Source organism: Antechinus flavipes, chromosome 2 (assembly GCF_016432865.1).
Source record: "Antechinus flavipes isolate AdamAnt ecotype Samford, QLD, Australia chromosome 2, AdamAnt_v2, whole genome shotgun sequence".
In the NCBI taxonomy this organism is placed as follows: domain Eukaryota; kingdom Metazoa; phylum Chordata; class Mammalia; order Dasyuromorphia; family Dasyuridae; genus Antechinus; species Antechinus flavipes.
This window is the reverse complement of record NC_067399.1, coordinates 104,616,877-104,642,563: the sequence shown is the minus strand read 5'-3', so window position 1 is coordinate 104,642,563 and position 25,687 is coordinate 104,616,877. Positions and strand designations below refer to the sequence as shown.

Genomic DNA, 25,687 nt, shown 5'->3' with positions numbered 1-25,687 from the left:
TGGAGATAATAAAAGATCTGAACTTTTATCACCTGGCTGCGTTTTGAGAAGAAAAAGCTCACCACAACTTTTTATTTATTTATTTATTTATCTGTTTACTTATATGCATATGTGGTGTTTCCCTCATAGAATGTAACATATTTGAGGAAAAGAACTGTTTAACTTTATTTGTATCCTCATTGCCTACAGTGCCTGGCATATTGAATACAGGTGGTTAATAAAAGCTTATTGATGAATTGATACCTGTCAAAAGGGATACTTTAGAATCCACATGGAGGAATCCACAGGGACTCAAAACCACTGACTGTTCATATCACACTCAGTATATATCACAAATTAAGTGTCATTCCATCTATCAATAGGGGCAGGTCAATGGTATGAGTCAGAAGGGATTAAATACACTGATGTAAAGTTGATGTTTGGTCAAATGGGAAAGTTTGATCACTGGGAAACCAGGAATCAGAATAAGGAGAAAATAATAATAATAGTAATATCTCACAGTTATATAGCACTTTAAGGTTTTCAGAATACTTCACATAATTATATTAACTTTCCTATAAACTTAAAAGTCAAGAGTAAAGTCCAGCATGTCTACAATGTAGCTACAATGGCTAAGGCAAAGGGTTAATACAGCAGAACTCTGAATCCTGGAGAAATACCTGGAAAGAATACTCAGACACTGAAGACTGTTGGCATATAAGTCATGTCTTCATTATAACTGCTCATCAAAGGCAAAAGCTTAAGAAGAGAAAAGCAGGAGTGGGAACTGAATAGTTGATCAGGAAGATGGTTATTTGATTAGCTGAATCTCAGCGAGAAATAGAAGAAACATGGGCCCTTGTCAGTTACAGTGTCCTTTACAGACTGGTAAAATAGATTTGCCTGTATTCCTAGAAATTTAATTAAGTGGATTTTAAACTAAATAGGAAAGGAAAAGGAGAAAATGTTTGTATATATCTATCAACTTAGATATCATAAAGCACAGCAACAATGATTTTGGGAAACTTCCCCTTGAGAAAATAAATAGATAGTCTCTCTTTGAAGTACTCCCAGTGGAATAAGTTCATTCACTTGGTGTACTGTCTGGTATAATCTAATCTATGTAAATTTTCTTATTTCTGTTTGTAATTTGGCTTGGGAAAATGGCTTTATTCATTATTCACTACCCTGGATGGTCTTTGTGTAAATAGCATTTGGTGGAAAGGGAGTCAAACCTACAGATAAAGCTTGGGGCATTCTTTCCTGATTAAGGGATAGCAGTCAGGAAAATCAGCATGAACCTAAAAATTGTTTCCTCTAGATTGCTAATATTTAGAAGTAAGTTAGAGCAGAATGATATGATTCTAGACTGATATCCCCTTTTGAGGAGAACAAAGGAAGCCCTAATCTCCTGTTCCCTTTCTGGAAAGAAAAAAAAAAATAAAACTCCCTTTGACAGAGATAAGCAAGATTCCATAGAAAGTATTTATTCTTCTCTTTGAGTAAACTTAGACAAATCCATGTGGGTATACACATAACATACAGGGACAAAACATAAATGCACACACACACATACACACACACACACACACACACACACCCCATCTCTCTGCAGCTTTTATCCTTTGTTCCTAGTATTGCCCTCTTGAGCTGAGATGATTAAGTCTGATCCTTCTTCTAACAGCCTTTTAAATACTTGAAGACAACTATCAGAACTCTTTCCTTTCTCTAGGGTACACATCTTCTTCTCTTACAATTGGTTTTCTTGTGCCATGAATTTGATAGCTTTCACCATCCTAATTGTTATTCTTCCAGTTTTATTCACTTAAATCTTCAACACTTTGTAAAGAACTTCCCAGTTTCTTTTAAAACTGTCCATTTGTTCATTTCTTATGGCAATAATATTCTATTACATTCATTTATCACAAATTGTTTAGCTATTCTCTAGTACAATTCCTTAGTTTTCAATTTTTATCTACCACGAAAAGAATTGGTACAAAAAAATTTTTGCACATATAGATCCTCTTCCTCGTTCTTTAATTTCTTCAAGGTATAGACCTAGTAATGGTATAGTTACACTATAGGATATGCACAATTTTTTTGATTTTCTGGGCATAGATCCAAATGACTTTCCATAATGGCTAAACCAATTCACAGCTTCACCAATACTCAGTCTGTGGAACAACTGTCACCTCTTTTGTCATCCTTGCTAGTCTGTTGTTTTTTGTCCTTTGTTCTCAAGGAGGACATCAGAGAGGTGACACCATGATATGCAAGTGACTTGAATTTAAGTGATGAGGGGCAGTGCAAAGTTACCAGCCTCCTCCTTCAGAGCATCTAGATCCAATAGCCAGATATAGATCAGACTAAGTGGAGACGGTCCTGATAGGCAGTCTCATAGACATAAGGTAGAAGCTCAGTTACTTTAATTAGCATGTCTCTAATTATTAGTGATCTAGAAGATTTTTTTCTAATCCAACTGTTGATAACTAGTTTATTTATCAAGAATCCACTGTAATCTCCCTTCCTTGACAACCAGGACGTTGGTAGAAGAAGTTTCTTACAATAACCTACCACTTAAATGAAAAAAACAAACTTCTTTGTGCTCATTACATTTCAATATATAAAATGTTAGAAAGACAAAAAATAAGTAGGCTATCAAAATCAATTTCCACTTTCATAAATAACTATAGCTAATAGTCTTTTCTTATTTTTAATGGGTGTTGACTTAAATGGGCAAGCCAACTACCATGTAAAATATATAGCAATTGGAAAGTTATCACTAGATATCAGACATCATCTCCTATTGCCATCATTTTTCATTGCTAATTCTTTAAAGGAAAAGTATTAGAACAGTAATTCTATCTGGAACTTATGTTTGCTTTTCACAATTGAATAATTTCTTTGTTCAGCACCACATTCTTCAGAAATGTGAGATTTCTTCATTTCCCTCATGGGTTATATTGTGGTAATCGTATATCCAATTACATGAGGCATTTTTTAATCAACTTTTATAATCATTCATGGGACCAACAGAGAACTATCTAGCTACTTTAATATGCTCTCTTAAGTATTCTTTATTTTTTCCTAAGGCAGTGAAAAATCAAATAAATAATACTTGGAAATGATATCTTTCTAAGTGCAAGCTTATATCTGTCAGAACTCCTGAAACTTTGGGCCTTCTCCAGTCACCAAAATAAATCACAACCAAGTAAGTAGCCCGCTAATTACTCTAAAAGAAAGGTGGCAATTGTCTATTACATATTGACATAAACATGTGTACATATTCACCCACAGTCTTAGTGGAGGCCTTCTGTGGAATGAAGACAGGTGGTGGACTTGACAGGCTGCCTTTGCACAATATGAATCTAACATTCACTTAGACTGACAAAGTCACTACTGTGAGGGAGTATTTAGCAGAAATGACTTTTTGAAGCAGCCAAATTGACAGACATGTGTGCCCCATGCTGGGTGGGTAAAAAGCACAAACAATACTAATGTAGAAAGAGAATTATGCTTTTGCTGCTAATAGACAATCCATGCGAACTTTATAGAAAAGTGCATTCATGTTAAGTCAATTGAGTGACCCAAGCAAGCTAAATATTCACACTTTCTTACATGTTTCTTGAAAAATGCTTTCAGGGTGATCTCCAGGTTTTCTCTCATTCAATGAACAAAGGGTTAAAAGGAATATGCTCAAATAGAAAGGGCTACACAATTTACTTACACCTATGCCCAGGATACTCAGTGGGAGAAACAATGAATTGGACTCCCCCTCTTAGACTACTTCTTCTTGTAATCCACTCTTACATGAAAAGTCATCAATAGTTCATTTAATTTATTTCTAACTCAGCCACAAGCCAGCCAGCTATCATTCTGGAAAGGATCGTTCTGGGAAAGCCACACTGCTAGAAATAAGTGTGCAAGACCTGGAACTCATGTGAACGTAACCAGGTTTTTATGTTGGTTTTCCCTGCAGACAGGGGAAAAAGCTAAAACCTACCTGTGAATTCGGGGAATTGTAACCTTAAAACAGACAGTGCTCTATTGTTGCTCCAGGAATGACCACTACAGGAGTAAAGGATAGATTTCCCACTGGGTCAGGAATTTTTGAATGAAATCAAGACAGAAGAAGGGAACAGATGGAAGCCAAAGGCAAAGTGACTGGGGGCAGCAACAGGGAGGTAAAAGGCAATGGCAGCCGCAGAAAGAGAAAGAGAAACTCCTGCTGTTTTTAGGACACATGGTCTAAGGCTAGAGAACACTACAACTCTCAGAATCCATAGTTTGGTTTCTGACCTTTTCTCAGCCCTCCCCATCTCTCCTTCCCAAATCAGTCCAAATACCTGGTCCTGGCCATGCAAGGATTCACAGAAAGCACTAGCTAGTGATGTTAATCTTGAGAAGAGTAGACTTAGGGAAAGTAGTATTGTCAACTACCTAAAGGGCTGTTACTTAAAAATCCGAACCCAAAGGACAGAACTAAGAGCAATGGGTAGGAGATGCAAGCTTTGATATAAGAAAAAAATCTTCTTAACAACTAGAATTATCCCACAGTAGAATGAGCTGATAAAATCAAATCAGTACTCCCTCACTGGAGGGAGTATATGTTATAGAGGGAATGTGTGGTGTAGCGGGAATATATGTTGCAGAGAGAATTCTTTCCAGGTTGTTAGTTTGACTAGATGATCTCTGAGAAGGCAATATAACATTCTTGTGTGATCCTGGAAAAGTCATTTAATCTCACTGTACCTCAGTCTCCTCATCTGTAAATAGTAAGAGCAGTGTGACTCGGGACAAATCACTTAAATTTCTCTGTGCCTCGGTTTTCTCATCTGTGAATAATAATAGTGCCTACTTCATTGGGTTGTTGTAAAAAGTAGATAATAATGTAAAGAAAGGGCTCTGTAAACCTCAAATTGCTAAATAAATATAAGCCATCACTATCATTCATTCATTCCTTCCATACCTGAGATTCTGTGAAACTTCTCTTACAAAGTGTACTCGATCTTAGAGAGGTACATAAATGGGGCAGCTAAGTGGCAGAGACGAGTTCTAGGCCCAAAGTTATGAAGATTAGAGTTTAAATTCCACCTGGACCCAGAGTTAAGAAAGCCTGAATTCAATTCTTGCCTCAGATACTTACTATTTGAGTGACACTGAGCAAGTCTTTTTGCTTCAGTTTCCTCCTCTGTAAAATGGGGATAAAAATATTGGCTAGCTCCCAGAGTGGTTCTGAGGACCAAATGAGGTAATAATTGCAAAGTGCTTAGCAAGATGCCTGGTATGTAATAAACACTATGTAAATATTAGCTATTATTATTAAATGTGAGTTATAGCTTCATACAATACCCTTCTCATAAGCAACTCCATGTACTAGGGAGTACATGGATTATTAACCCTATTTTACAGTTGAGAAAAGTAAAACTCTGAAGGATTAAGTGAGATTACATAGTAAGTTTTTATCTGAGACAAGAGAGCAGTCCCAATTCTCTTAATTCTAAGTCCATGGCCAACAAAAAGATGCTTTCATCCATTACCACACCAAGGTGCAATGTCTCAGACAGCAAAAAGATCAAGTACTCCATGTATTTCTAGACTTTCTAGGCCCAGGATGAAATGAGAGGGCACTCTACTCTTGTGGTTTTGCAAAAAGTAAATCTTTCTTATCCAAGAACCAAGGAAATGTTTGAAGAAGGAAAATGTCACCTTCCTTCCATAGACCTAAGTAAGATCAGAAAACATTGAAAATCAGGAGAAAGAATAGTCAGTTTTTCAGCTCTTCACTAATAGTAGAAAAATTAAAGAATGAAATTAGGAGGTGTCTTCCATATTGCCATGTTCATGTATTCCCTTTTACTAGAGTGTAACAATGTTTGTTTAAATGGATTTTCTATCATTTAATATGTGGAGTCATGAGAACTAGGTTTTAATCATGGCTCTAAAACTTAATATATACATAATTTTTCCTTCAATAAGAACTATCTTATTCTTTTCAAGTTCATGATCTGACATGAATTAAGATTAGTACAAATGTGTAATTGGCAAGTTTTATTTATGTTGATATTAATTAACTGTTTATATTTTTACTCCAGCAGAGGTAAGTTTTTTAAGAGCAGGTATATTTTTTGCTTTTTTTTAATCCCTGGGGCATAGCAAAGGGTCTTGTCTATAACAAGCACTTGATAAATGGTTGTTGACTGGCTTGTTTTATGTTTATCATACATAAGCTACATAAGTAAACTTTATATTAAATACTATTATTTACAATTTTGCAAATATCCATAATGGAAAAAATCAATAACTCACATCTTGAGAACCTTGCTTTGCATTTCTTTGCAAAACCATCTTTCGCCTGTAAATATTTTGACAGGATAAAAAATGACTAAGTGATTTATAGTAACAGTATTGTCCTGGATAAAAATCTGTGCAACTAAAACTATGATATAGTCCCAGGTAAATAGCTGTATTAATTAATCTAAGGAGTGTGACTTTAATCATTTTTATGTTAAAATATATTAGATAAAAGGTGGCCCTGACCTATGATGCAAAAGCTAGATCTGCAAATGTAAAACCTGACATTGAAATGTTATGACCTGCTTAAGTCATAGGATTATAATTGAGTCTCTTCATAAGCTAATCTTCTTGAGAAAATGGCTGACCATTTGCACCATGGGTTGACCACGTAAGACATACATAAAATCAAGAGACCTATAAATAACTGAATTCTGTTAACTTGTGGCCTTGGACCAAATTGGGTGGACTGCAGACCACCATCTTTGTTTCTCTTAATACAGGTTTGTTTATTTACTCTGAAAGATTTCCCAATTTATTTTTTACACATCTAATGGTTAAATCAACAAGCAGTGCTCTGTGACAGGAACTGGGTTACAAGAAAAGGCAAAAGACTATTCCTGCTTTCAAGGAGCTCAGTCTAATAAGGAGACAATATGCAAATAATTAAGTTCAAAGAAGATATATACAACATAAAAAGATTATCTCGGAGGCAAGATCTTAACATTAAAGGAATTAGGAAAGGCTTCTCAAAGAAGGAAGGACTTTTGAGGGGAATTGAAGGAAGTCAGGAAAGTCAAAAGGCAGAGATGAGGAGCGAGAGAATTCCGGTCAGAGAACATGACCAGAGTTGGGAGACAGGTGCAAATAACAGCAAGAACGCCAATGTCATTGGATCATAGAGTACAGGGAGAGGAGTAAAATTCAGCGCACCCCTTGAGAATCACTGTAGTCAAACATGAGGTGCTCTAGAATGTGTCTGGCAACTTCATACATTTCCTTGCTATTTGTCCCACACTGGGATCTCACTATCATGTTTTCCAGGCCATGCTGTAGGAGGTACCTCATATGGTACTTCAGCAAATTTCTTGGATGGGGTACAACTCACTAAATTCCAAACTGGAATGAAGTTATGGCATATTTCATTCTCCCTCTGAGGTTAATATGCTAAATCATAGGCAATTTCACAGGGCTATGAAACGCTAAGAGAATCTTCTGCTTTTAAAGCCTTCCTGTGTGCAAACTGGCAACCAGCATGCTTCAGCCACAGTGGAGTCTCAAACTCCTTCCATCTGGTACCAGTCAGGATGCTAGCAGCAGGTATTTGGATCAAGTTTAACAAGCCAATTACTCATTGAGGAAAGGAGACAAAAAATATACATAGATGTGTGTGCCATATGAGGCTATATTACATATATTTCAATGTAACTAAAGCATGGTTTAGGTATGACAGGGAGGGATAGGACAGGTGCAAAAGGCACCCAGCAAAGTTTGACAGAGTTAATCAAAGCAGTCTCAAATTTGGGTTCTTGCTTTTTAAAGAGTCAGAAATAGCAGAGCAGGTTGTTAAGAGTTCTGCCCAGTGAGCTGGCTTGCAACCCATTCCTATCCTAGGCCGGGAACAGTTAGAACAAGAGAATTGGCAAGTTTTGAGAATTTTTTGTTATTGTTGTTATTTTTAGCAGAAGGGAAGAATTGCTCAATTTTAAAAGCATGACCTCTGAATACAAATTGGAAAAATCACAAGTCAGGACAGAAGACGTGTCTCAATTCACTGGGTCCATCATTACATACTCACAATTTTCTTATCCTGTGCTTGTATGAGAATATATATGTATATACATATATACATAAATATATAATTCTATATCATCATGCTATCTTGTAATAATTATAATTTATTATATTACTATAGATATGGAACATAAAGTATATTTACATGAATTAACAATAATTTATAGTACAGGATACACAGAATCCCTTACCCACAAGGTCTACATATTTCCTCAGAGAAAAATATGAGCATAATTGTTCCTAACAGAAAATACAGGTTGTTAACTATTTTCTCTTTAGTTCTTTTTACACTTTTGCCATTCTTTGGATAGACTGAGAAAAAAACTTCTATAGTTCTAACAACTTTAACAGCTCACTTAAATCTTTGTTAATACTTCTTTGACAAAGAGGAGCAACTTTCTAATCAATCAATCAAGTATTTAAGTGCTTCCTATGTGCCAGGCTCGCTACTGGACACCCAGTGGCAATATTAGATCAGAAGGGAGGTGATGAGTGGAGGAAGGAATTAATGGAGATACAAGAGTTGAAAATTTGAAAAGTCATCAAGTTCAAGCTATACCAAATTCTTAAATCCACATATCTAAAGTGTATTCTGTACTTGTCACAAATCCCCGTTACCTTTAAAAGGACTATTGAAATCTCTATGGAAGATATTATAATAATGTCAGAATAAGCAATGTATAACACTGATGGTGACAAATAGCACCAAAATTCATTATTGATGGCACTCTACAATCTTTATTCACCTATACATTCTTTTTTCCCCCTCTCTTATTCCCTTTTCAATCCCTTCCTCTTTTTTTCCCCTGCAGTGAATACCTAATCAAGGTTTTTAAGCCTGCTATTTGTATTCATTGTCACTCATGGTTATTGTTTAGTCCCATTGGTGACATTTAGGTTACTTAAACCAGTTATTTGAAGAGTGGTTCTTAAATTGAGGTTTGTTAATTTTTTTAAGTATATTTCAACTTTATTTCAATAAAATCAGTATTCTTTGTAATCCAAGGTATTAAGTTTTAATTATTTAAAAATATTATTGTGAGGAGGGATTTATAAACTTCAGCAGACTGCCAAAGGGATCCATGCTTCCTTCTCTAAATTTGCTAAGGAATATTAACATGAAAACAATAATCTTTATTCTCACTTGGCATGAGTACAGAAAACAAAGAAGTCTCATTTATTGGGCCTCTGGAATTCTTCTATTTATCTGAAATCTGGATCATCACCTGGCTAAAAGAACCAGTACACCAGAAATTGCCAAGGAACGAGTGCAGTTCTTTTCTGATTATGTCACACTCCTTACCTATTTATAGCTCCTAGCTCATGCCGTCAGCACAAGAGCAGACATTCAAAGAAAACATACTCATCGGCATCTCTAGAGTGTCTGATGATCACTCTCAGGAGTCATTTGAAATAAAAGCTACAATTCTCTTAACAAGAATAATTTGTTTTCTCTTTCTCCCACCAGTTTTCTGAATGAATGAAGCTGTTGTCACACTGTGACCTTATGAATTAAGGAACTACAGGGTCTACCATTAAATTGGCTCCAATCGATTGCTAATCATCCAGATGTGGCTTCTAACATCAGAGCTAAAAGCCAAATAAAGATATCACACACATCAGCTCCCCCTTGCCTACCTCTCAGGCTTACAACTCCACCCATGTTTTGCAGACCCAGAACATCCAGCTGCACAAGCTATGAGACAGCATACTCAAAGGGATACTGGGCAAGGATTACGTCCACCTGGGTAATCCACACCAGGAGAGAAAAGCTGCTATATATCTTTTTTTTCCAGGAAAAGGCTGTAAAGTATATGATGGATAGGGATTCCTATTGTTTGAATGAAGAGTTGCAATTGGGCTTCAAGATCCTTTTCTGATTCAAGTAAATGGAAACTTCTCATGAAAATGATTCTCTAGACTTCTGTTCTCAACATAAGAATTTCTAGTACATATAGACTAAATAAAGGTAGTCATAAAGAAAAATAAGTTTTGAGAGGGTGGAGGTGGAGTAGAAGGAAATTAAGCAAGTTGGCAAGTGGAAACCAAAGCAAATAACAAAGGAAAGAAATTCTGAAGAACTAAAAATACATGTCAGCCTTGGGCTCAAGAACATAGCCCAGAGCACAGTATAAACTATGAAATCCCCTTGGCTAATCATCCATTAGCAAATGTCAAGTACTGAGACACATGTAAGAAGACAAGGAGCAGGCAGTCAAGAAACAATCTTACTCATGACCCAGCTGATCCTATTTATTAGTCACCACCTATTTGGAAACAGTTCCCACCAGCAACTAGTGATCTCACTTTCTCACCTCCATTCATGGTGGCCAGAAAGGTTATTGGAGAAAAGCAGCTGTAAGAAATTACGCAGCAAGGACACTACTAATATAGAATCTCCCCCTGGGATATTCTGGTCCCTCAATAGACAGAACAGCTTCCCAAGCTGAACAATTTTATGGATGAGCATCTTCCTCAAGGTGAATATCAGGAAATTACATTTAGCATGAGGGAACAACTAAGAACATCTAAGGTGGGAAGTAGAATGCCTTAAATGGCAGAAAACCAGTACAGCTGGATCATAGATTGTGTGGAAGGGAATGAAATGTATAAAGACTGCAAAGATATGAAAGGACCAAATTATGATAACTTTAAATGCCAAATGAAGGACTTTATATTTAATCCTCAAGTTAACAGAGAAACTCAAGTTTTGCCATCTTGCTAGGTTTAAATTATGCCTTGATTATTTTGTTTGAGATGAATTCCCAGATCATCAGATCCACCCTTATCCAAAGGTCAAGCACAAAAACACATTCCAAAGCCAAAAGCAAGTTGTTTTTGTTTTTTGTTTTTTTAATTATCTATTTGCTTGAATACAACCACAATCCTTTCTTTCAGTGAAAAAGGTCTGTTGGTCTGATGAACTGCAAGAAGGAAGGGGTGCATGAATTGAGGGGAAAACAGGAAGAGCCTCCAGATCCCCATATTTTTTCCTCCTCTGCTTAATCACTGGTGCTTGAAATTCCATTAGAGAGTCATTCCTCTGGAACACAACATTATTTCCACAAAATTCAAATAAACATCGCAATTAGTAATAGGCCAGTAAAAGAAACTGATTGAACTTGTTTATTAGATCTTAGCCAGATGATAACTAGCTACGAGTAGGTTTTCATAAAGAAAGAAAAAATAAGTTCAGAACACAGGCAGAGACTGAGTTGATCAGTCAAAAAGCATATATGAAACATGCTTTTTGCCAGGCACTGTGTTAAATTCTGAGGATACAAACAAAGGCAAAAACAGTACCTTCTTTCAAGGAGTTCACATTTTAACGGTTGAGACATTTATATGAATATATGTTTATGCATACACTTGTATATATGTATATGTATACACATATGTATATACCTGTCTGTGACCATATGGGATGGTATATATACAGGTGAATACACATATATACATTATATATGAAAGAATATTTAAATATAAATACATATAAATATATAACATATATAGTATAATTACATATATAAAGATGATATATAGATATCTGTGTGGACATATATGTGATCACATATATTTTTTATATACACACACAAAGGAGACTATGAAAAGATATCTGAGAGAGAAAAGATATCTGAGAGAAACTCAAAAAGACCATTTACAGAAGGTGAAATTGGAACCAGAACTGAAAAAAGTTAGGAAAAAGCAGAGGTGAAGAAGGACATTCCAAGCATGACGAAGAGCCAGTACAAAGGGACAGAGATGAGATCTGGGGCATTAAGCCAATGTGGCTGGGCTAGCCAGAGGGAGTAAATGTAAGAACACTAGAAATGTCAAGGGAGACCAGGGTATGAAGTGTTTAAGTAATGGGATAACTCTATTTTTGATCCTGGGGGTAATAGAGAAGCCACTGAAGCTTGTGAAGTAGAGCAATGATATGAACAGACTTAAGAAAAATCATCTTAGCAACTAGATAAAAAATGGATTGAAATAAAGGCTCATCATAAAGGCAGATCAGTCAGGAAAAACACTGCCATAATATGAAAAAGAGATGCCAGTGGTCTAAAGTCAGGTAGGGGCTGTAAGAGTGGAGAAAAGGGGATGTACGAGAGATGTTATGAAGATAAAAAAAGACAAGATTTATAATAGATTAAATAGAAAGCAAAAAGCTGAGGAAGACAGCAGTTCCTGGTGCTTTTGAAGCATCAGTTACTTAATTAAAGCCTTAAAACAATCTCATGTAACAGATATTTCAATTTAATATATTTTTAAAAGAAGGGACTTACCCAAGATCACAGAGAGAATAAACAGAAGTAGACAAAGAATCTAGCTTTTTTGATTTCTAATCCTAGTCCACAAAAATTTTTCTTAAATTTGTAATTTTTTTAAAAAGAGTTTTTCAAGCCTGGAAAGTCATGAACCAAAGACGGGTGAAATAAGCAGAACAAGATAATACTGTACACAATACTTGCAAGATTGTGTGATGATCAACCATGATGGATTTAGCTCTTCTCAGCAATACATGGATCCAAGATGAAAAATGTCATCCACATTCAGAGAGAAAACTATGGAGACTGAATGCAGACAGCAACATACTATTTTCACCTTTTTTGTTTGCTTGCTTTCTCATTCTCATAGTTTTTCCTTTTTGTCCTGATTTTTCTTTCACATTATAATGAATATAGAAATGTTTACAATGAGTGTACATGTACAACCTATATCAGATTGCCTGCTGTTTTGGGGAGGAAGGAAATAAAGGAAAGAGGGAGAAAAATTGGAACTCAAAAAAATTGGAACTTACAAAAATTAATGTTGAAAACTATCTTCATATGAAATTGGAAAAATAAAATACTATTGAGGGAGAAAAGGGTATTTTCAAAAGAAGCCCATGTGGAACCTACTAGAGTTAGACTTCCAAAGAGTTGATTTTTAACACCAATAGAAATTTTCAAAACTCCAGAAGGAGAGTTATTCAAAGGTAAATGCTGAGAAATAGAAATTTAATGATCAAAAGGCACTTGGCCAAGCCCAGTTCATGAAACAAACTAAACGCTCACAGATTAAGCATCAAATTAATATTTTGACTCGGTGGGAACAGGTAGATTTCAGCACTCCTTAGTTATTTGTTTTTTTCAGTACAAGTCCTTCTATAGCAGAAACCAATCTCTTTGTATTCTCCCCAACAAAAACAATGCTGGTCCTAAGTAAGCATGAATGGATACTCAATAAATATTTATTGATTGAAATATAACTTTCAGTTACTGAAACAAAGTAGATCAGGGAGGTGCAATTATTTTCCCCTTCTTAGTCGCAAAGTGAAAGTGAATACCCTACACTATTACCACTACCCCCACCTGGAAAAAAAAAGATGCTTATTAATATCAGCAACAAATGAACCAGTCGTCCAAATAATGAGATTACTCCAGAGTCCCTGCTCCTGATCATTAGGATGATATATGAAGGCAAATCAAATTATCATTATCGCTGACAGGTAAGCCACCTTGATGCTGGTGAAGTTCAAGCTAATTTGGGCAAATTTATCATTTTCATGTAAGTAGAGTATAAATACATTTGTTGTATGAACCATTTCAAAGAAAGGCCCCATATGAACCAAAATATTTCTAGCAGCAGCTAAATAAAACAAAATACTAGAAATGAAGTGGGTGCCCATTAGTGGGATGGTGGCTGTATAAATTGTAGTTCATGACAAGGCACTGTAGCTGAGGGGGAAAAACACTAAATTTGGCCAAAACCATCTGGGATGAAATTTCAGATCTGCTACTCACTAAGTGAGTGAGTTGGGCAGAATATTTATCCTCTCCATAAAATGGGAGTGATGATTATTGTACTCTCCATATCAAAGTGTTATTTTAAAAAGAAACACTAAAATTTGTAAACCATAAATGTTTGCAACTATTTCCATAAGGTTCTTTATGTCTTCTTCTATCAGTCTCTATTTCCATTTGAAAACTAGTAACAGATGGATTTGTTTTTAATGTGCTTTTAATCCAATTAAACATTTAGTAAAAACCTATATACAAGGGTGATAGAGGTGACAGAATAAACTTAAACTAAATTTGAGGTAATAGAATAAACTTAAGTTGAATAAGCTAATTCAGTACATGTCCTCCACACACTCTATCCTTCATCCCCATTCCGTCCACATACACACACACACACACACACACACACACACACACACTCTTTTAGAAAAAATAATGTAAGACGGCCAAATGATTACAAGGTAATTTGGATAGAATATCAAAAACCTGTCAATCATCCCCAGGTTTTCTGACTGACTTCAGAGAGTAGAAAGGACCAAAGACCACAATCCATAGTAAACAGAATTGATGTAGTAGTATTTGGAGGCATAAGAAGCTATGCTCTATTGTGACCACCAGGGAGCAATATGTTCCAACTCTCTAGAATACCATGGCTTAAGCTAGGACTGGGGAACAGTAGGGGAAAAAATGTAGTTTGGGAATTCAGGTCCTATCCACTGGGGTTCATTTTGTTTTATAAATACTTTTAATTGCCTTACATTGGTTATTATTTCCAAATTCATGTAAATGCTTTCCCTTCGCCCTTTTTTAAAGGAGGAAGTTTGGCAGACCTTTAATAGGACAGGTATAAAGAATTCTGATGCACCAGGGGAGAGTGTCAAGAATTCTCCAACCTGGGATTTCGAGATGCCCAAAGACTTGCTGAGAATCACAGAGACAGTATATGACACTGGCAGAATTTGAACCCACAGCTTTCTAAGTCTTCTGATAGCTTTTTATTCACTTTGCAACACTCAATAATCAAATAAACTCCAGAAAATGTATTCAAGGTTCACCATTATGATGTCAAACTCAAACAGAAATGAGAACTGCTAACTGTAGCTCTCATAAGAATTCGTGCAGGTTATATATTGACTTAGAAAACCACATAATTATATTTTTCTTTTTTTTAGTACTTCAACACATTAAAATCAGATAGGAATTCTATTTTAAGATAGTATCTTCTCTAGCCTTGGAATTCAGGGGAGATATGACTTCCAAATATGTGAAGGGTTATCATGTGGAAAAGGGATTAGATTTACATCAGTCGGTCCTTAATGATCAAGTATTTATTATGTACCTACTATGTGTCTATGCATCATGTCAAGCTCTGGGGGAAAAAACAAAACAAAACAAAATAGTCCTTGCCCTAAAGAAGCTTACATTTTATCCTCATATTTCCTAACAATTTCAACTGGTAAAAAAAGAGAGATTGTTTTGGGAAATTTTAGATTCCCCTTCGCTAAAGAATCTCCAAGTGTCCCCATGATTTCTTGTCGGGAAATAACTTGAATTATATGCTTTTTGAAGGTTTTTAAACTCTAGAATTCTTTAATTCTACATGATTCAGAGATCAGTATTTACCAGATTACAAAATAAATTAAAAGAGGAAAAAGCCCTGGATTCAAGGGGGGAAGGCTTCCCTAGATCAATACCAATAAAATTAGAATAAGTAGGAAGGCAACAACATAGCAAAGCTCAAGGATAAGATTATTAATGAAATCTTATTAAGACCAAACTCTTGAAATGGCAATCACCTTACCAGAAAACACATAAGATGATTTTCTAAACCTTAAGAAATGAATTTCACAAACACAAGGAGAAAGCAGATTAAACAGTATAAAAATGTAGGTTGTTGGTGAAATGCAAACTCAATTCAAATCATTAATAAGATATAACAGCCAAGAACATTAATGTCATCTTGGACTATGTTAAGAGAGGTGCATCTTCCAAGTATGAAGAAGTAGGAGAATAGTCTTGCAGTCCCTTGCCCTGGTCAAACCATTTCAGATATAGTTGTATAATTTTAGGAAAAAATGAAGAATGTCCATCAAACCAGAGAAAGGATGCTAAAAAGAGCCTTAGATTTGTATTCCACAAGGCCTAGTGGAATGATTAAGAATATTCAGTCTGAAGAGAAAATGTTCAGTTTAAAAATTAAGATTAAGAATGTTGAGTCCGGGATAGATATTTTCAAATATTTGAAGGATTGTTGAAATGGAAAGGGGATTTAATCTGTTTGCTTGTTGCCAAAGATCAGAATTAGGAGTAATAGATGGTAGCCGAAAACATGAGTATATCTAGCTATTTATGTATATCCCTATATATATGGATATACATATATATCACACATATATGCATATATCATGAGATTTATGTGTGACATAATTTAAAAAAAAACTTTCTACAATTAGTGTTGTTCCAAAGAAGAATGACTTGTTATTGATAATTCTGAGTTCTTATTGTAAAAGTTCAAGAAAAGGTTAATTGATTGCTTATTGGATATGTGTGAGAGAAGAATCTTTTTCAGGGTTAAGATCCATTCCAACGCTAAGATTCTGTCACTCTGTGTACCTTTTCTCAGGAACAGAATTTATTACAAAATCAGTCTCCTGGATCCTGATGTTCTTTTCTTTTATACATATTTAAGCTATTCTCTTCATATCCTGCAAATTTCTCTGAGTTTTAAACCATCCAATCAACCCTTAATCCTCCTATTTCCCACTTGCCAACTTAGTATCCACGACATGTCCTGATTTCTAATATTTCTATTTAATTTGACATATTCATCTGCCTTATTTCTGCTTTGCTGCCAATCCACAGGCTAATCAAAAACCTGGGCAATTTTGGAGGCTCGTTCTTTTCCTAAGTGTAGGAAGAAGGAAGAGTGCATTGCTCATTTATTCTCCAAACTGATAGTCTAGAATTAGGAACATAACTGTGCCCCCAAAGATTCTTTGTACATCCAAAAGAAGAATGCCTTCTCTCAGTCCCAGAATTAGAGATAAGGGATAGGAGTGGAAAGGGTACAATAGCTGGAAAAGAGAATAGAATCTTTTTCTAAATACTTATTTTTTCCCAGAAAAATTGAAAGGCTGAGGGGTCCTGATACTTTCCACCCACTTCCCACCTCCAGTTATTTTCTAAATGAGATTAATGCCAAACTCATCTCCCTCAATGATCCCTCTAAGGGACTTTCTTTTTTGGCTTTGAGATGCCAAGAGTATATTCATTGTAAAACATCCCTGGGCTTTGTAGTGTTCATTTTATTGTAAGAATAGTTAAAACTGCTTTTGAATTCCTTCGCATGTGTCTACTGAATGATTTCTGATTATGTGGTATGTAATTTGGGCCTCTCATTAGTTCATATATTAGGAATTAGTAGATATAGGAGCCTATATTTCTATAAATACCTGATTTGGGGGGGTCTCAATTAGGAAGCAGTATCTCTCTGTGAGCTTACTGGGCTATGTTTCCAATATATTTCTGCCTTCCTTGCTTTTTGCTTCCTGTCCTTTCTCAGTGCTTTCCCATTTCTGCTTGCACAGAACCAGTTGCCAATACTTTTGTCTCAAGAAATATTGGCAAAGATAAGGGTCAGGAAAGAAAAGCAAATAGTTGATGGGTCCTGATGTACCCGACCACATTCCTTGAAAGTTAAGTCAGGTGACTTACTCTTCGAGTATTATTTGGAATATATGTTTACTTACTAAGCCATGGAGAAGAGCACTTTGAATTAATCTATAATAGGACTATCTGGAGGATAGTTTTTCATGGACTTTATCGAACAAATGCATTCACCCAATATGTCATGCTCTTCTATTTATTTTTGATGAGCTGGCCCTTCTTCATAGATTACTACCAGCAATTTTTATAACTCCAGCACACAAGTCAAAATAAATGGTATTCAAGCAGAAGTACTTGAAAATTGGCTCCTGATATTTATTTTAATCCTTTTGGATGAAGTTACAATGCAATTCACTCCTTTCACAACTTCCAAAGTTACAAGAAGCTTACCAAATGTAAGTGGCAGTCACTTATAAAGCTTCAGCATAAGGCCTGAAGCCCTGTATTTATCAAAATGCTCACTAGACAAGATATTTAAGTCAAGCTAAAATAAAGAACTAAATATGGCTACCTGGTATCTTTGAGGTCCCTAAAATAGGATTTTGAGAGTCTGCCCTAAAGATTTTTGATCTTTAAAATGAACTAACAAAGTTAGACTGCAAAATGCCCCCCAAACCATGATTTACATTGTCACTGATGATTGCTGAATGAATTCTGATTGGTTATTCATCCCCACTGCCCACACAATTTTAAGTCAACTATTTAATAATCGTTTTTCCTCAGGCAAATGATATAAAGTGTAACCTATACAGAATTATGACCACTATTTTGGGGCCCAAATCTTTTTATTTTATCTTTATAGTGAACTCCACATTAGGAAATTCCCTCTTCTGATTAGGACTGTTCTTCAAATTTCATTTCTAAATAATGTCTTGGGATACTGAGAAGTTGTCAATCAATTAACCAATCAACATATATTAAGCATCACTATGTACCAGGCATTGTGCTAAAGTCTAAAGTTATAAAAAGAAGCAAAAGACAGTCCCTGATCTCCAAGAGCTCCAATGGAAGAGCTTGCAATCTAAGTGACTTTACCAGAGTTACTCAGACACTATTTGTCTGATACTGGACTTGAACATTGTTCTTCCTGAGTCTGTGGCCAGTTCTCTATCAGTTTTCATAGTCTTAAAGACCAATTATCAGTCTTTAATTTCAATCACTTTTTGGGAAGGTTTGTAGTTGGTTCTGCACAGCAAGTTGCTTCTTTAAAGAAAGATTCCTATGGAGACAGTAAACTAATAATAATGCAAAATTTAGTAAGCTTTCTATTTGCTCCTTTCTTTAGTTTTTCAATAAGAGCCCTTATCTGGAGGATTCTAAGTAAGAGCATATATAATCAAATTACATTGAAATACTCACCTTCTTGAGTATCTATTTGTATATAGATTTATATATAAATATATGCCTATAGATGATAGATTTGAAAATAATGAATAAATAACTAACCTTTCCTTAGTCTTGATCTTTACAAAACAATTTGCTTGTCCCTATTTCTATATCTTTCTTAGTATCTTCATCAATCTTCTAATTCTTTCTTCTTCTCTCCAAGGAAGTGGCTGTCTCCTTTGAAAGGCTGGTCTGAATTTTGATTTCCTTCTCTCCTAAGCCCTTCAGGGATTCACTCTACCAATTAATTCTTCTCTCCTATCTTAAAGTCCTCGCTTGCCACTGTCTCATTGGCTTTTTCTGATTTTCAACACAATTCACTCTCTCCTATTCAAAAAAAATGAAACAAAAAAAAAACCCTTTCTTCCATTCCACTAAATTTATCTATCATTACTCACTCTCCTTTTGTTCTTTACTAAATTATTTGAAAAAAAAAGCAGTATACACTTATTGACCTCTCATTAATTTCTTAACATCTGGCACTAGGGCAGAAGAATCAGACCACTGCTTCATAGCAGGACTGCTAGAAGATGCCAAAAAGCATTTTGGGCAGGATATATCCTCCCCAGTCCAGATGTGCTCCAGCATTTAGGTTAGATAGAAACCTGGGGTGAATTTGCATCTCCTCTGGCTAAACCCCAGAGAACATCCCACATGCTATAAGTAAAAATCCTAATTCTAACTCTGCTTTTAAACAAAATAATTCAGAACTAAATGAGATCTTATCTATTCCAACTTCTTTGTATGTAAAATATAAGTTACCTGAAGCAGTCATCATTACTAACCATGTGACCTTAGACAAGTTAAGTAGCATTTCTGGGCTGTAAAATGGTGAGTTTGAATACATGATTTCTGAGGTTCTATCCATGATCTTAGAAGAAATTACTGCAAAGGTAGTTAATAAATACCAAATCCAGAATTTATATCCATGTGCCCCTTACCTAGGTTCTTTTTAATATAACTAAAGCTCTCTCTCCCCAGGCAACTGGGTTTTCACTTCTTCCTGTGCTCTCAGAAGATCACCAATAAACTCTTAACTTCGAAATATCGTAATTATTTTTGTCTCTCACTGCTAATCTTCAACTTTGATACTCTGTGATACTATAAACCACCTGTTTGTTCTTGAAACACTCTCCTTCTTTGAAAAAAATTAATTATACTGAATTAATCTGATTTTATTCTCTACTGAAACCATTTTTTTCCTTTCTGTTCCCTAAGTGAAGGGTATTCTTCTCAGGTTTTTTTCTTTCCACATTCCTTTTCTGTCTATGCTCTCTTCCTCATAAAGAAAATCTATTCCCACAGCTTCAATTACTGCCTAATAATCCTATATCTCCAGTCATGAACTTTTTCTTATGGTCCAGGGCCCTATGTAAATTATCCAAATGCCTTTAGGTCCTAAAATCGCTAAGGTAAATCTGCATAATTTTTAGCATAGCTCTAAAAAAAACTCTACATTCATCTACATAGAAGGGAAATTATACTGAGCAGGACAAGAGAAAGGAGGAAATGGTTCATCTTGAACTTCTTTAAAACTGGGGCATTGAAAATACCTAAGGGAAGATGCCTGTGTGAATATAGTTTATTTACCTAAAATGTAACTGTGACCAAAATTAAGACAAAACAATAATGGACTAACATTTCACAAAATCTAAGCATTAGAAGAGATCTCAGAGCTATCTAGTTCAATCCATATGTGATCAAGAAATCTATCTGTGACATTCCAAATAAATGACCATCCTATCTTTTCATGAAAAACTTAAATAAGGGTAAAAACATAACCTATACCATTCAAATAAGCCCATAACCAATTATACAAAGCCCTTCTTAAGTCATTCCTAGATAAAATCCACATTCCTCAGATAAATACTACTTGATGTGGCAGACCCTTCTAGGAAAGTATCCCAGAAGAAGAGAACAGACTCTTGAGAAGATGTTATATTTCATGTTACTGCTATAACACTATCACTCCTATTGCTTGCAAAAGAGAAAAACCACTCCTTCCTTACCTATTTCCTTTCTCAGTCACCTCATAAAGTATTGTTCCTGACTCTAACTCACAGGTCTAAGGTGATAAGATGGAAAAGTTCTAAGAGAAATAAAGACAAAAAATTTCTCAGGCAGGTAAAAATGAAATACAGTCTTAAGAAAGAAACTTTCAAAAAACTAGGAATAGAAAAGAAATTCCTTAAGAAGAAGATTTACAATCAGAAAGAGAAGGAAAAGGACATTAAAATACATGGCCTCTAAGGAAAAAGAAAAAACATTGAAGAGAGTAAAGAATGAATCCACAAAAGAAATAGGAGAAATGAAGAATTGCTGAAATGAAAGGGAAAGTATTAAATTATATTAACAAAAATAAAAGAAACAATTGGAAGTTAAAAAGAGAAAGAAAGATAGATCATTTCTTGGTCCCCAATAAGTCCAGTGCCTTTCCTCTAATTTACTCAACTTACTTTGTTATATATCCTTTATGCACATAATTAGTTTGGACATTGTTTCTCTCATTAAGTTGTGAGTTCCTTGAGGGCAAGGACTCTTTTTGCTCAGTACTTTTCAGTGCCTGTCCCTTCCTAAGAGCTTAATAAATGCTTATTGACTGACAAACACAAAAGGGATGGAAAAGAAAAAAACAGTTAAAATAGAAAAACCTATCATAATAAATAACGGATGAGTTCAAATAAAAAAACAAAATTGGCCAGTAACAGTCTTCAGGTTGCCCAGAAGAAAAAAAAAGAACAAGGGAATACCAAAAGTCCAATGTAAGTAGAACCATCCACTTATGAAGAGAAACTTGCTAATGGTCATACCTGACATCACTGAGACCTTTCATCCTCCCCAACAACCTTCTACCACCCACCTTCCTATTTGGTTGCAAAAATTTTAAAGGATATGAGGAGGAAAATAGCAGAAGAAATCAGAGACAGAGGTCTTACCAAAAGGTGGACACACACACACACACACACACACACACACACACACACACACAGTAATTCTGAAAGGAAACCTCAAACCCAGACCAGAGAAATTGAGGGGAAAAGGAAAGGCAGGAAAGAATGAGAGAGGCTAAAAGTAGTAAATTCAGAATACAATCCCCAAAATACCATATTTAAATCCAGAGGCCACTAATATCTGCCAGTTACCTGACAGAAAAAAAAAGGATGGCAATACAAGATTATTATTAAACTACAATGGTTGAGCTCCACACACAGTTTCTAGCTTTGGAGTTTGTAGGACTATTTTCTTCCAAGGTTCTCTTCTTACCAGGTGTCCACTTTCAGGATTCATCTAGTCACCAATTTGCTACATCAGCCTGTTAGCTAACCTATGGATTATACTAACAGTCACATTATTTCAATATGTTTCCAAAGTCCTTGTCATTCTCGATTTAACAGATCATCTCTTTCTCTGGCACAGCTGGTTACCCCAAAGAACACAGTCTGTCTACTGGACAACTCAATTCTTCAGAGTGTTTCCAATTTATTTCTTTGCAGGAAGCAAATAAGGACAACACCAATTGCATCATACATTACTTTTTATGCGCATCTCTTCAGCATCATCCCACTGCAGAATCCAAAATCAGCAGGAGATTATAACTATAAGTTTATATTTAAGAAATGTGGTGGTTGTTTCTCCTCTCCACTGATAACTACTTCTGCACATCGATTGTTCTCTCCATTCCTAACCCAAACCTCTGTTTATTTTCATTTTCCTTTACTCCCTTTTCTGACTTCAATGCTGTTTTTTCACTTGTACTAGTAACCATAAGGTCCCAGTCTCTAAGCCTGAATGTTTCCATAGTGCCTCACTACCTTTTCCAATTTTCCCTGATATTACTGCATCTATCAGTTGTCTTTCAGATTTCTTAGCAACATACAGAAAAGCACAGCAGTACATGAAACCCTCTACTTAGGGGTGGAACATTTGCAGTCTCTTTGTGTGGGGAAGAAGGGAGAGAAAGCAGCATCCCATTCCTATGAAAATCATGGATCTCTGAAGTCCTGAAACATTTAGAGCGCCAGCATTTTTGTTGTTGCTGCTGTTTATTTCTGATTTCAAACCTAAAGAGTTTTTGGAGAGTAACTGAAGCATTCTGTATAGAGAGACTGGCAAACAGCTCTGATTGTGTAACAATGACTATTAAATCTCTAGTTGGATTTGTGTAAATTTCAATCCCATTAGAGGGATGATCATGAAGGGAATAGGAAAGATGGGAAAATAAATGATTATTGTGACTGATTAAAGTTGAATTTGAAAATCAATTTTTAAAGTCTAGACCAGTGATGTCTTTTAGGAATTCATGGAATTAAGTGAATGGCCCTCATATACTTTTGGTCAAAAAGGAAGCTGCTTAGTAAAATGGGAAAAGAATTAGTTATAGAATCAAGGGAAATGGGTTCAAGTCTCTTTAATCACTGAGAGTGGCTCAATCATAATCTTCTTCGCCCTTCATTTAGCCATCTTTAAATTGAAAGGAGAGACAGAATGGTTTTTGAGGTCCCTTTCAGCTCTTGAAACTTTGCATGTCATGTTACCCTGATAAAAAACAGAAAAGATAACCTGATTTTCAGTGTTCCTTTAATTCCAGCAATGAATGTATATCAATATATTTTATTTAACCAATAATTAACTGCACTCATATTTGGAAGCAGAAAAAATAGGAAATTCAAACCCCCTCCTAGCATGCATGTCATAACTGTTGGCAAATAGAAGCTTTTTAATGTTTCAGGAACCTAAAGAACAGGGAAGCTATAAAGGATGAGGCAACTAAACTGTAAAAACATAGTTAAGCCCGCACCTGACAATATTATGGTAAATTAAACTGTAATGAGACACACAGAAATGCTCAGCACTTGGAAATGCTGAGCCATTGGCTTAAGGCCAATGAACAAGCAAACTCAGGTGTGACCCCAAAGGGACAGCAACAGGTCAGGCAGGACTATTACAGCTCAAGAATGTACAAAGTGCAGAGTAGAGCCAGATGTTAGCAAGACAAGCCCTCTACAAAGATACTGGCATTCTCTTAGAGGTCAAGCAAAGTCCCCTGTATAATCTCAAAACAAAAAATTCTATCTTTAAAGTTCAAGGCCATATGACTCTTAGACTATCTACTGCCCATCAAAACTCAGTTCAACTATTACCTCCTAAAAAATTGGTCTTCTTCATTACTTGGCTATGAATATCTGGCTGTTAGCATTCTCTCCATGCCCCCTTGAATATATTTTGTATTCTTGTTGCATGTCTTTTGTATTTAGGGAAACTATGTGGATAATGGATAAGAAATCTTGCATTTAAAAGTTTTTATTTCAGATCCAGTCTTTGATAAATCCTGGGCCCTGTGACTACAGGCAAGTCCCTCAAATGTTTAGGGTCCCAAGAAGGTCTCTGGACTAAAACCTGCAGGACAATATCCAGTCTACTATGGTATAAGGTGTTCCCTCACCACCTATTATTCCCAATGCTGAAGAATAAGTCCAGACTCTTCATCCTTATAGCTTTCTTTCAAAAAAAAGGATTTATCTGGATATAGATTTTTTTTTGGCGTGCATTCCCTGGACCTAGCAAAAAAAATCAGAAGAAAAACCACATCATGATTCCAAGCCCAGCTTTCTATATACTTCTAAATAGCACAAAGTACTGCATTCAGCACTCTCACATGTATCTGATCAAATGAAGCATACTCAAATACAATTTTCTTTCTTTCCTTTTGTTTAGACAGTGGAAGCAATCAATCACATGTGCAATGTCTATGGTGAGCTTATTCCTATCCCTGTAAATGACTAGGATTCTAAAAACAACATGAAGGAAGACTTTCTGCTGAAAATTTAAAAAAAAAATTGTAGTGGGAACTTTGACTTTTGACACACAGAAGGCATGTATAGGTTAGCCTGGGTGGAAGTTGTCACAAGTCAACATGGCAGAGTGGATAGGTATGTACATCGGGAGCCAGGTTAACCCAAGATCTGGGTTAAAAATCCTGCCTTACATAAAGAACGAGATTATAAATAAATTAGAGGAACATAGAATAGTTTATCTCTCAGACTTGTGGAGGAGAAAGAAATTTGTGACCAAAGATGAACTAGAGACCATTACTGATCACAGAATAGAAAATTTCGATTACATCAAATTAAAAAGCCTTTGTACAAATAAAACTAATGCAAACAAGATTAGAAGGGAAGCAACAAACTGGGAAAACATTTTCACAGTTAAAGGTTCTAATAAAGGCCTCATTTCCAAAATATATAGAGAACTGACTCAAATTTATAAGAAATCAAGCCATTCTCCAATTGATAAATGGTCAAAGGATATGAACAGACAATTTTCAGAGGATGAGATTGAAACTATTACCACTCATATGAAAGAGTGTTCCAAATCATTATTGATCAGAGAAATGCAAATTAAGACAACTCTGAGATACCACTACACACCTGTCAGATTGGCTAAGATGACAGGAAAAAATAATGATGAATGTTGGAGGGGATGCGGGAAAACTGGGACACTAATGCATTGTTGGTGGAGTTGTGAACGAATCCAACCATTCTGGAGAGCAATCTGGAATTATGCCCAAGAAATTATCAAATTGTGCATACCCTTTGATCCAGCAGTGTTTCTATTGGGCTTATATCCCAAAGAAATACTAAAGAAGGGAAAGGGACCTGTATGTGCCAAAATGTTTGTAGCAGCCCTGTTTGTAGTGGCTAGAAACTGGAAAATGAATGGATGCCCATCAATTGGAGAATGGCTGGATAAATTGTGGTATATGAATGTTATGGAATATTATTGTT

The 25,687-nt window shown here is 35.5% G+C and overlaps 1 protein-coding gene across 4 annotated transcripts in view; it reads right to left on the bottom strand.

The window, feature by feature from the left end:
* Positions 1-25,687, bottom strand: part of CCDC85A (coiled-coil domain containing 85A) — a 229,590-nt gene that overhangs the window by 124,498 nt on the left and 79,405 nt on the right. The gene's annotated exons all lie outside the window — the stretch shown is intronic.